Below are 12,805 nucleotides of genomic sequence, written 5' to 3' on the forward strand. Positions count from 1 at the left end.
GGCACCCGGGCCAGCGGTGCCCTAGGCAACTGCCTAGTTTGCCTAGTCTCGTGGGCTGCCCCTGCATTCATCACTTATCTACCTTTTAAAAATGTCCATCCCTGGTATTTAACAGCTACTTTTTATCATTAAATATGTAAGAACTACAAGTAAAACAGCTAATACAAAAATACTGAAAAGTCTAGTGTCAAAGGCAGCTCACAATTCAATGGTGGTAGTTTCAGGAATACAATCTAAGAAATGGGAAAATTGAGAAGTTAAGAGTGGCTATAAATGAGCCATGACGTACACAACTGGTAAAAACCTAAAATCTATGGATTGATAAGGATTTTCTGAAGAACTCTTAACCTTGAGCAGTGGTGTGGCTCAATTACTAGACGGGGATGGTATCAATAATGCTTAAAAGGCAGAAATGCACACTAAATACTTCCATTCCGTGTTTGGGAACGAACGGGATGGCACTACTCAGAGATAATTTAGTTTTTGTCAAAATAGAAACTGCAGCTACTAAAACTAAATGTCTTGAAGTCTGCTGGACTGGAGAAATGATATCTGAGCCATTTATATTAGTTTTTAAAAACCCTTGGAATACTAGCAAAGTCACAGAAGGCAGGATAAAAGCGATAAAAGGTGTTCTAAGGGTTAAGGATAAATGGGATGACTCAGGTTCAGTTGACAGGCTTGATGTCAATCCTGGATACAAGGTTGATACAGAATGCTAAAGTTATAGGCTTGATGCAGGAAGCACTTTGAAGTTCTATAGTCTGTTATGGAGGTCAGACTAGATTATTATAATGGTCCCTTCTGGTATCCGAGTATCGATGCAACCAAAACCTGTTTATCTTCAGTCTGAGTTAACTTTTATTGCTTGCCAGTTGAACATCTACCACAGATCTTGCTAGCAACAGCCCCTTTCCACAGACCGTTCCTTACTCTACTGATATGTCTATGGGATAAAATGCCCATAGCTGTCCTGAGACAGCTGATTCAGGTTCGTGGCACTTGGGCAGAAAATTTTGTGTAGATGTTTGGGCAGGAGTCCAAACTCTGGAACCCTGTGTAGGGGGAGAGTCCCAGAACTCAGATTCTAGACAAAATGACTTCATTGAGCTTTTTAGCCCCACAAGCTGACCCAGGCCAATTTGGCCATGCTGTGGGTCTCTTACCCCAGTGTAGACCTACCCTACAGTGCCACTCTTCATTCAGCTGAAGCTACAAAATGTGATTCTTATTAACAATGGTAGCTTTAATTAAAGGTAAAAATGGAAACTTGGGGAATACTTTAAAGTGACCAGTTATTAGTAGGTGAAGGGGGATCCATAGATCACTTTCATTTTTCTTCTTTCCTGTGCAAGATTTCCCCTCTGTTAATATAACTATGAAGCCACTGGACAGTCTTAGGCAGGGATGATTTTTATTAAGAAATCTACTATTTTATTTATTTTTGTTGACTTTAATTTCACTTGAGGCTAAAATTTCATTGTTTTCCATGGCAGTGCCTGGCTAATTCGGCCCATTGATGCATTATCACTGGAGAAGAGACCTTATGTATTCGGTAATTGCTAGAAAAAGTGAGTAATAGACTTAAACTGATCTTCAGAAGGAAAAGATCACTTTGTGGGGCTAGATGTAAAGTCAATTTTATTTTTCTCCTCATATTATGTCTTTCTATCCTAACCTTGGATTCATATGTGAGGTGGTCAGACTTTCCTGATGGGATTGCTTGAACTCAGATGAGTTAGAGAAAGCAGATATTTAGGTTCCTTGTGCTTATGCAAACAGAGATGCAGTGTAAGTTCTTTATGGTATGGTTGTGAATAGCGTTGCCAGATGTTTTCAACAAAAATAGTGGACATGCTCGACATTACGTCACAATCTACACTACATCTTATTTAGAAAATATAGGACACTTATATTTTCCTCATTTATATTTTCTCAATTTGTTTCCCAAACAGAGAGCTCAGATACTGGACTGTCCAGTTCAAAACTGGACACCTGGCAACTCTCGTTCTAAAATTTCTTTTCAGACTTTACGTGGAGAGCAAGTAATTAGGGAGCCTGGAGGATACACTTCAGTGCTCTGACAAGCTTTCAGCTAAAAAGAAACTTCCTCCATATATAGGTATCTGGAGACAACTAGGCTTTAAATTTTCTCTCTCATTAAAAGAGATCAGGGGAGAAATCTTTTAGACACGGGGGAACTTTCATTTTCTTTTTGAGATGATGCATTATACTTAGTGGTGCCTCCTGAAATGGAGGCCCGGGGTGGGAAAGATGAATGAGCTTATTCATAACCTTGTGGCATACTGACTATATTTTATGATCTGCTAGTGGGAGGGAAATGTGTTCAATTCCCACCCACGAAGGTATCTTCTAAAAGTCATTATTTCCCAGAGATGACTAGGAAGATTATTGTGCATACAGCTCATGTTCTGGAATCTTTGAGAACAATAGCTCTATGGCTCATCCACTCGTAAAAGTGTACATACTTCTGTCTTGCATCGTTAGTTTCTCAGCTAGTTTATTTCCATGTTTCTGTCTTATTAACTAACAGTTCTGAAGTTTAGCACCTGAAAGAATAATGGACAAACTTTTCTATGGTGTGCTAAACCTGTCTTTTTTTAAATGTTTTGAGTTATGAGTATATGTAGGACTATTAGCTCTGCCAGATCATCTAAGAACTATTTCCCATTCTGTCTTCAATCATTTCAGATAAGAGTAATGGAAAACCATAAATATGTAACAGGCCTCTGGCTATGCTGGAGCTATTGTATTTTTTGATGGAAACAGACCATCTAAAGAAAATATAACTTGTGAGTCTGTCTTGAATTCTCAGAAGTTACAAGAATAGCTGTGGAGAGGAAATGAAAACTTAATTGTACATATATTTTGTTTTTAGATGATGCCAGACATTTTCAATAAATGTATTGCTAGTTGTAGGAAAGACAGAGATTTCAAATACAGGCAGTCCCCGGGTTACGTACAAGATAGGGACTGTAGGTTTGTTCTTAAGTTGAATCTGTATGTAAGTCGGAACTGGCGTCCAGATTCAGCCGCTGCTGAAACTGATCAGTTTCAACAGTGGCTGAATCTGGACGTCAGTTCTGACTTACATACAGATTCAACTTAAGAACCCCAGGCATCCTCAAGTCAGCTGCTGCTGAAACTGAGTCTGCAGACCAGGGGGACGGGGAGCAAAGCGGCAGAACGGCTGGGCTGTCAGCTGGCCGCATGTTCCACCGCTTTGCTCTGCTCTGCAATGCTCCCCCTCCCCATGGTCTGCAGACCAGGGGGACGGGGAGCAGAGCAGAGCAAAGCCGCGGAGCACGCGGCCAGCAGACAGCCCAGACGTGTCTGGGCTGTCCGCTGCCCGCGTGTTCCACCGCTTTGCTTCTTCTCCCTGGTCTGCTGGAGACCAGGGAGAGGAAAGGCCCCGTTCGTAACTGCGGATCCGACGTAAGTTGGATCCGCGTAACTCGGGGACTGCCTGTACTGTTATAATATTTAGCGTTTCTATCACATTTTCATCCATAGATCTCAAAGCTCTTTACAAGGAGGGTTGGTTTCATTATCCCCATTTTCTTGAATTTGTGGTGATTTCCACATTCTCAGCTGTCTGGCCTATAAGAAATTGAGGGGCAGGTGTCGGTTTTTCTCCTCCATGCTTCCCTATTGTGCTATATCTATACATTATTTTCTATACCAAATATATTTCATGGAGACTGTCCTGTTGAGGTCCCGTGTTGCAGCCAGCAGCCACCAACCTTTTGAGTTCAAGAGGACAAGACAGACCCAATAGCTACTGGGATCCAATTAGGTAGAAATGATTGCTTTGAGCTATTGACTTCCTTAAGGCTTGGCTCATTCTCCAATGTGGTCGTAGCATCACACAGCCTGGAACATTATCCAATATAAGTATTAGGTATTCCTTTTATTAAAAACTGTCTCCAGGGCTACAGTAAACAGGACACATGGTATCTCAGACTTGTCACGTTTGATGCGTAGTATCAGAATTGCAACCTCTAAAGCAAGGATGTTTCTCTCCTTTTTTACTCTGAGAAATCTCATCTTGAGATATGCATAGTGGGTTTTCTGTAAGAATGGAAAATACAGGACTCAATGTGGTGTAAATGCATGCATATACCCATGCTGTCTTAAACATGGGATCACCAAACTTTTAATAGCAACTATAAGTTTAATATAATTTAAATATTTCAGTACCATTAAATCAGTTGAGTGCATGGTCCCATTGTCTTTTGCAAGTAGCTACTTTCAGAGAGTGCCTTGGCTTTTACTGTTGGTCCAGTAAAGGCAAGTACATAGGGAGGATTTCCTCAACAGAATCCAGATGTGTCAATGTTTGGGTGCTACACAAGCATTTTACCTTGATTAATACGAAATGCTAATATCGCTTTTTATCATAGATTATTTTTGTATGATCCATGGTTCTTCGAGTGATTGCTCATGTCCATTCGAAGTAGGGTGCACGCATGCTGCGTGCACGGTTCCCTGGAGCTTTTTTCTCCAGCAGTACCCGTCGGGCCGGCAGGTCGCTCCCTGGAGTGGTGCCGCTATAGCGGAGCATAAGTACCCTGCCGGCCCTCCCCCTCCTTAGTTCCTTCTTACCGCCCGTGATGATCATTGGAGCTGCTCTCTTCTGCAGATCCCAGTGTGTTTTTCTTTGCTGGTTGGCTGTTCTTTAGTGTAGTTAAGTAGTTGTGTGCCTATTAGTTTAAGTGTGTTGGTGCTTGAACCCTGCAGGGGGTTGGTGATGCCAGGCCCACAGGTCTTCAAACCTTGTGCGGAGTGTGCTAAACCCATGCCAAGTGTGACCCCCATGAACAGTGTCTGAAGTATCTGGGGGAAGCTCATCTGACCGCTGCCTGCAAGATTTGCAAGGGGTTCAAGCCATGAACCAAGTGGGAGAGAGACTCTCGCCTTAAGTTGCTCCTGATGAAGTCGGCGCTGCAGCCTGTGTCTTCCAGAGAGGCTTCAGTGCACAGCGCACCGGCATTGGTGTGGGATTCACGCTCAGACCTTCCCCGTACCAAAGTGTGGAAGAAGGCGGCACCAGTCCCAATCCCTGGCGCCGAAGCGGATGAAGGACTCCAGGAGGAGATCACCTGAGCGCCGGCCCCACCGGGAAGGCCGCCGTCAGAGCTGTACCCTGGTACCGGGCTCGCCTGTTAGCCAAAAGAGTCAGGCCATGCGCCGAAAGGAGAGCCCTGGGCCCGCCTTGTCATGGTGTCTGTCTATGCCGGAGATTTTCGAGGCCGCTCAGGACCTTATTGAACTTACGGCCTCTCCTCCCTTCACCCCCCCCCCTCCTCGGAGGGGTCATCAATGTCGGCTCCGGGTGCCTGTGGTCTCCCGGGCCCCGGAGCCCCGGATGGCACTGGTAGAGTCAAGGGACCATCTGTCATTGCTGGCTGCGGTGGTGAGTGGACATACTGCTCCGGTACTGGTGCACATGGTACCACGGGCTCAGTCTCCTGCCCAGCCGCTCCAGGAGGTCAGGGCCTCGGTGCCGTGGTCATCACAACCGTCTTCGGTGACCCAGCAGCCCTTGTACACACCGGCACTGCCCATCATCCCACCGATGCAGGTGCCACTGGTACCGTACTTACCGGCACCGCAGTTGTCGATTCCTACGGCACCACAAGCACCGGCCTTGCCGGCACTGTGCAATCTGGTGCCGCAGCCTCCACACCCACAACCATGCCGGTAAGCCGGAGTCGATGGTGCAATTCCGCCCCGGTGCGGTGCAGGGTCAGCCCTCTTCGGCACCTTTGTGATCGGTGTCTGAACTGTCCTTAGAGTCAGAGGCAGAGTCGCTGAGGTCCATGGGATCCTTGCGGTTATCATCTCAGTACTGTTCTCGTTCCTGGCACCGGGCGGCACTGTTGGGGTTCGAGCAGACATGGCCACCGCAGGCCCCATAACACTGGCCCTTTTGGACACCCTGGGCCTACCACCAATGGCAGGGCACTCCTGCCTGCCGGGTCGGAGAGTGGCCCGTGACGGAGGTCCACCCCCTTGGCCTCTCTATCCAGAGCCCCTCCTTCACCTAGGGGAGCTAGCCCCAAAGGCCACTTGGACCTGGGGGACCGGGCAACCCTCAAGGGGGTCGAGAGGAGGTACTATGTCCCACAGATGGGACATGAGCATCTTTACTCACATCCCGTACTGGGGGTCTATGGTGGTCCAGGCAGCAACACAAAGAGGAGCAGGGACAACCAGGCCCATCCCCTAAAGCGAAAGACCCTAAGCGGATAGACCTGATGGGGCATAAGGTCTATGCGACGGGGGTGGGGGGGGGGGTGCAGCTGGGGATCGCCAATCAGCGGGCCATGCTCAACCGCTACGCCTATAACACCTGGAAGGTGATGGACCGTTTCTGTGACAGGTTGCCCCCAGAGGACAGGCAGGAGTTCTCCGCACTGACCACAGAGGGCAAGACGATCGCACGCACCACCCTGCAGGCGTCTCTGGACGGGGTGGACTCTGTGGCCTGGACAATGGCGTCAGGTGTGGTGATGCGCCGTAATGCATGGCTCCAGGTCTTGGGGATCCCATTAGACCTACAGGCCACAATCCAGGACCTGCCATTCGATGGGAAGGCCCTGTTTGCTGAGAATATTGTCTCCAGGCTCCTTCAGCCTGAAGGACACCCGCTCAACCCTGAGGTCGCTGGGGATCCATACGCCGGCCCCACAACGCAGGCTTTTGCCAAACAGGTAGCCCTACAGGAGCCAACCGCAGGCTGCTCACCCTGATTATTGGCGGCGAAGGCTGTGTGGTCCGTTGGGGGGCCTTCTCGCAAGGGCAGGGCCAGGGGTCCTGCAATAGGCGCCGCTGACCACGGCAGGATGCGGGCAGGGGCTCCGTTCAACCACCTCCACCTCCGGCCAAGCAGCAATTTTGAGGGTGTGCTCGGGGACCACATACCGTTGCCTATCATCTCCCCTCCCCACCCTGTTTGGGGACAGACTGTTCCACTTCGCCCAGGCCTGGTTGCACATCACCTCGGACAAATGGGTGCTGGACATAGCGTCCAGGAGAGATTCTATCCCCTTCCTGGGGCCCTTCCTGTCCCTTCCCCCTTCCTTTTCAGGGACCCTTCTCACGAGGCCCTCCTCGAACAGGAGGTCCTCACGCACCTAGAAAAGGAGGCAGTGGAAGTGGTCCCTCCTCATTAGGAGGGCAAGGGTTTCTACTCCTGCTACTTCATTATCCCAAAACCGAAGGGGGGCCTTGAACAAGCACGAGAGAGAGGAAAAGTTTTGGATGGTAACTCTGGCCTCAATCATCCCAGTTCTGGACAAGGGCGATGGGTATGCAGCCCTCGATTTGAAGGACACCTATTTTCACGTGGCGATCTGGAAGAACCACAGACGGTTTCTCCGGTTTGTGGTATCCCACTGCCACTTCCAGTTCACGATCCTCCCCTTTGGGCTGTCTATCGCACCCAGGGTGTTTACGAAGTGTATGGCGGTGGTAGCGGCCTACTTCAGACTTATGGGAATACAAATCTTCCCGTATTTGGATGACTGGCTAGTCAGAGGTCGCTCGAGAGACCAGGTGCTCGCGCACATAGAGATGGCGCGGTCCTTGTTCAATATGCTGGGCTTCATGATAAACGAGGAAAAGTCAACCCCCACTCAGTATAGAGAGTTTATGGAAGTGACCCTGTGCGCCAGGACTGCGCGCGCATGCTTACCTCCCAAGTTCCAGGCTATACAAACCCTGGTGTCTGCCTTATGACTGTCTCCCATGACGACGGCACGGTCGTGCATGAAATTGCTGGGACATATGGCAGCCTCTACCTACATGGTCAAACACACCAGGCTGAGGCTCAGGCTGCTACAGGCATGGCTAGCGGGGGCGTTCAACCAAGCCAGGGACAGCTGGGACCGGATCCTGATTGTGCCACAGGGAGTCCTCGCCTCACTCCAGTGGTGGACAATGGAGCACGAGGTGCATTCGGGAGTCCCCTATTGTGCGGAACTGCCATTGGCACAATTCATCACAGACGCCTCCGACGATGGTTGGGGGACGCACCTGCAGGACGCAGGGGCTATGAATCCCGCAGGAACGGGGGTTGCATATAAATGTTCAAGAACTAAGGGCAGTCAGGAGGGCCTGCAAAGTCTTCCTGACCATGCTCAAAGGGACCCTGGTGTCGGTGCTGCTGGACAACACCGCAGCAGTTTTCCACATAAACAGGGTGGGGCGCGGTCGTCACCATTGCGTCAGGAGGTGACTCTCCTGTGGGAGTTCTGTATAGCCCACTGCATACGATTACAGGCGGCATACTTGCCGGGGTGTGTGAATACCTTAGTGGACTCGCTGAGCAGGTCATTCAGAGTCCACGAGTGACCTCTGAAGAGGGAGGTGGTAGAACAACTCTTCCAGATGTGGGGTCATCCCCTAGTGGTCCTCTTTGCCACCCGGGGAAACAAGCAATGTCCCCAGTACTTCTCCTTATTGGGTCTGAGTTTGGACTTAAGGGGACACCCTGACCTCAGCGTAGCCTCAAGGCTTGCTCTGTGCCTTTCCCCCATTCCCACTGGTTCCCGGGGTGCTAACCAGGACCAGGCTGTTCAGGTCACAGGTTCTCCTGATAGCCCCAGATTGGCCCAGACAGTTTTGGTACCCCATTCTGTGGGAGATGGTGGTGGCCCGCCCCTATCACCTGCCACTGGCCCCGGACTTAGTCACCCAGGGCGGGGGCATCTTGTAGCACCCGGATGTATAGCCACTCCACCTGACGGTGTGGCTTATCCATGGCTGAAGCCCTCGGAGAGGGCTTGCTCTACGGGGGTACAGGAGAGTCTCCTGGGCAGCCGCAAGCCGGCCACCAGGCGGTTGTATGCCACCAAATGCAAGCATTTCTCAGTGTGGGCTCAGAGTAGGGGTGTGTGCCCCTCCCAGGCTTCTGTCCTAGTAGTACTGGATTACCTGCTGGGGTTGCGACAGACGGGCCTGTCCACTCCGTCGATACGGGTGCACCTGGCGTCCCTGATGGCATTTCATGAGGGTTTGGGGGGCGGATCTCTATTCTCGTACCCCCTGGTGAAGAGGTTCCTGAGGGGCCTAGATAAACTGTTTCCACATGTGAGGGCCCCGGTGCCGCAATGGGACCTTAACCTGGTGCTGAATAAGGTCTTGGGTCCCCCCTTCGAGCCGCTAGCGTCCTGTCCTCTGAAATTCCTGTCCCTTAAGGTGGCCTTTATAGTCGCCATTACGTCAGCACATCGAGTGTCTGAACTGCCTGCCCTCACGGTGGAGCCCCCGTACTTAGTTCTCGGCAGACAGGGTTTGTCTGCATCCGCACCCTGCGTTCCTCCCTAAGGTTGTGTCTGCTTTCCATATGTCGCAGCACATATATCTGCCGGTTTTCTTTCCGAAGCCCCACAGCTCCCCCAAGGAGCGGGCTTTGCACTCCCTCAACGCGAAAAGGGCTCTGGCATTTTATATTGATAGAACCAAGCCTTTTCGCAAGACTTCACAACTGTTTATTGCTTATGCGGACCGGATGAAAGGGATGCTAGTTTCAGCCCAGAGGCTGTCGGGGTGGATATCATCCTGCATCTGGGAGTGCTATGCTCTCGCACATAGGGAGCCCCCTCGGGTGTCGGCTCACTCCACCAGGGCCCATGCTTTGCCCATTGCCTTTGGGGCCCACGTTCCGATCCTTGAGATCTGTCGGGCAGCCACGTGGTCCTCCGCCCATACGTTTACAGAGCATTATGCTCTCACCCAGCAGGCACGGGAGGACTCTGCTGTGGGGGAAGCCGTGTTGGGTTCCCTCCTGTGAACACATAAGGGGACATGGTCGAGTGACACAGTGTGTCACGCCTGTGGTGCAGATATGTAACTTGTTCTGTTTTCAGTTATGCATTAAAGTTCTTGTTGCGCTTGGTCGGTGTGAGGTTCTGTTGGTTGACTCCGATCCTGCCTCCGGGGTGGGGGTAACTGGGTAGTCACCTACTTCGAATGGACATGAGCAATCACTTGAAGAAGAAAACAGGGTTACTTACCTGTAACTGTTGTTCTTTGAGATGTGTTGCTCATGTCCATTCGATCTCCCGTTCTCTCCCGTCCCCCCCCGCCCCCACCTCGCCTGTGTCGGAGTTCCGGCAAGAAGGAACTGAGGAGGGGGAGGGCCGGCAGGGTACTTATGCTCCGCTATAGCGGCGCCACTCCAGGGGGCGACCTGCCAGCCCAACGGGTACCACTGGGGGGGGGGGGAGCTCCGGGGAACCGTGCACATGGCACGCATGCAGCCTACTTCAGATGGACATGAGCAACACATCTCGTACAACAATTACAGGTAAGTAACCCTGTTTTTAGGAGGAAAGTAGTAATGTTTCATTAGTCTAATGCTTTTAATCAAGAATTTAAATAAATATCAAACAAAAGATCTGTCTACTAGGAGACAAGCCGATGTTCTCATTTTACAGATGGGGAGAAACTGAGGAACAGTAAGTGTCTTGTACCCACGGTCACACACAGTCTGGGACAGAGCTGGGGCAATACCTAAGTCTCCTGCCTCCAGTTCTTAAAGATAAAACCATTCTCCCTTCAGAGGAGGTTTAAAAGGAAAGATTATTGTCTTCAGACTAGTTTTGTCCTCGATATTTCACCAAACAGGTGTTTGGACAAATATGCAACAGCAATGGTCTTCTTTACTTTTGTTTGCAACTTTCTGCTCCCCAAACATGGCTGTTGTCAGTAATGCCTATAACACTTTGGCTTTTATATGTGGCAGAATTTATAATGCATCAGCATGCTGTGTACTCTGTATTGTTATATAAAACTTACAAATGGTTTGAATTCAGCAAAGCGTTGAATGTCCTTTAAGCATAAAAATGGTGTGGGTTTTTCCTGGTATAAAGAGAACAGGCATTGAAAGAGTTTCAGTGCTACTGTCTCTTGAAAAACGCTTAGACTGCACACTTGGATCATTTTCTTACGTTCAAGTATTGAAAGAGATCGTGAAGGAAATTAAATATGAAAGATAGGGTATACCATTAACCTAGGAACCTTTTTTGGGCCATTTGCCGTGCTTACGCCTTCTCAAATCATCCTTCTAGCGCAGGGGTGGTCAATTTTTGATATTGGGGGTGGAGGCACTCCAAGAATTTGGAAAGTGGTCAAGGGCCACGCTCTTCCGTATTAATGGAGGAGGTAGAGGGTCTGGGTGAAAGAGGCAGTTGTGACCTACGTTAGGGGACTAGGGTGCAGGAGTTTGGTTTGTGACCTTTGGTAAGAGGGGGTTGAGACCTGGGGCAGGGGATTAAGGTGCAGGACCTAGGAGGGGGCAGATGGTTTAGATTATGTGGGGTGGGGTGGGGGCAAAGGGTTGGGGTGCCAGAGGCAGGCTCTGGCTGGGAGAGAGTCAAGCTACTTGCTTGACTCCCAGTCAGAAGCCTTTGGAAGCAGATTCCCTCCCCCCTTGCTCCCCCCCTTCCTCCGCCCCACACTGGCTGCAGGGGCCATGTGGTTTTTGAACTGCTGAGAGCCAGGGGGGAGAGGACATTTCACTAGCTGCCTGTTGACAACGGTCAGCTTGGCTGTAAACCAGCCAATGGGATTGTGCTTGGAGGTGGGAGCAGTGCCTGAAGCATCCCCCCCCCCCCCCCCTCCAGGCTCACAGCTGTTCAAACAGAGGCCTGCAATGGCTGCTTTTCTCAGTAGCAGGTGAGGGGCAGGCAGGGAGTCTGCTTGAGACTCCTTGCTGCATCTGTGGGCCGGATCCAGAGGGTATTTTGCCCAGGGCTGTTGTAGCTTCTGTTATGACTCTGCTTTTTGAGGGAAGGGGGTGTCAGGATTGCAACATTATACAAATTCACTTCATTTTAAACTTTTTTCCCATTTGGAGCACTTAAATACTACCTGATACCTTTAGATTCCATAGCTTATTTGCTCACCTGTTCTGAGTTTGAGCGATGTGAATATTGGAAAACTAGCAAACCCATTGCAATATTTTTATTGGACCTATACTAAAATATCTTTTCTGAGAGAGCAAATACTTTGAATGACATTTTAGTACACGTTTTTCAGAGTTGCAAATACTACGGTTTATTTGCCCCAACAGCTGTGACCAACCAAGTGATTACAGGATAAATATTTTTGCTTTAATATTTTGTTCTCCAATTTATATTGCTTAAATAAACCTTATACCTTACTGAACAAGGAAATTGTTTAAGCAAAACCGGGGATTTAGTAGGATCCTCCTAGAAGGGTACAATTTCTAGAGCTTGATGTATTAGTGGGTACGTCTACACTACAGCGCTAGTTCGAACTAACTTAGTTCGAATTAGTTAATTCGAACTAAGCTAGTTCGAACTAACGCATCTAGAACTAAAAACTAGTTCGAACTAGCGTTTTGCTAGTTCGAACTAGCAAGTCCACATTGAGTGGACTCTGAACAGGGCTTAAGGATGGCCGGAAGCAGTGCCGGCAGGGCATAAAAGGAGGACTTAGAGCATGGAGATGTTGTCTCAGGCTAGCCGAGGGCTGCGCTTAAAGGGTCCCGACCCCCACCCCGGACAGACAGTTCTCAGGGGTGCCCCGCTTGCAAAGAAGTTCTGTCTTGGAGTGCCCTGAGTGCCCACACTGGGCACATCACACCACTCGGCCATCAGCCCGGCTGCACTTGCCGCAGGCTGCCATCTGGGGAGAGGGAGTAATTGGGGGGCTGCAGGAGAGCTTCCACCCCCAGAAGCCCGCAGAGCCAGCCCAGTCCTCCCCATCGGGGGCTCGTACCCCATTCCTCCCTCACCTCCTTCCACTTACC

The 12,805-nt window shown here is 49.8% G+C and overlaps 1 protein-coding gene across 5 annotated transcripts in view; it reads left to right on the forward strand.

Annotated features, from left to right (window-relative positions):
* The window catches only part of OSBPL3 (oxysterol binding protein like 3), a 127,781-nt gene that overhangs the window by 21,347 nt on the left and 93,629 nt on the right, over window positions 1-12,805 (forward strand). The window contains exon 1 of one of the 5 annotated variants that reach the window (XM_025179088.3): window positions 1,497-1,571. The exons of the other annotated variants lie outside the window; for them this stretch is intronic. The gene's annotated coding sequence lies outside the window, so the exon portion shown is untranslated. Of the gene's footprint in view, window positions 1-1,496; window positions 1,572-12,805 lie in introns of those variants that run through there. 5 annotated transcript variants of the gene reach the window in all.

This window comes from Pelodiscus sinensis, chromosome 2 (genome assembly GCF_052426305.1).
Source record: "Pelodiscus sinensis isolate ZL-2025 chromosome 2, ASM5242630v1, whole genome shotgun sequence".
In the NCBI taxonomy this organism is placed as follows: domain Eukaryota; kingdom Metazoa; phylum Chordata; order Testudines; family Trionychidae; genus Pelodiscus; species Pelodiscus sinensis.